Raw genomic sequence first — 294 nt, forward strand, 5'->3', positions numbered from 1 at the left:
AAAATGGATTAACAAGCTTACTTTAATCAGTCAGACATATATCGTTTACCTTGTTCAGGAGAAAAGGTCAGCACCCTGAACCTCAAAGTATACAAGCATAATTATCAAGACAGAAACATCAAGTAGACAGATTTCCAAACTGTCCAACCATTACATCCATACCCAGTCAACATCTGGGTTTCCACATTCTGGGTTTTTCAAAGCCGGGGGACTCTCAACAACGGCTTCCCAGAATTCATATCAAATCACAGAACATTTCTCAAAGTGAGTCCCAAAAACAAAGCTACACATCAG

The sequence above is a fragment of the Petaurus breviceps genome, unplaced genomic scaffold (genome assembly GCF_028583685.1).
Source record: "Petaurus breviceps papuanus isolate PSGF00001 unplaced genomic scaffold, PetGlider_PUasm1.0 90845, whole genome shotgun sequence".
Classification (NCBI taxonomy): Eukaryota; Metazoa; Chordata; class Mammalia; order Diprotodontia; family Petauridae; genus Petaurus; species Petaurus breviceps.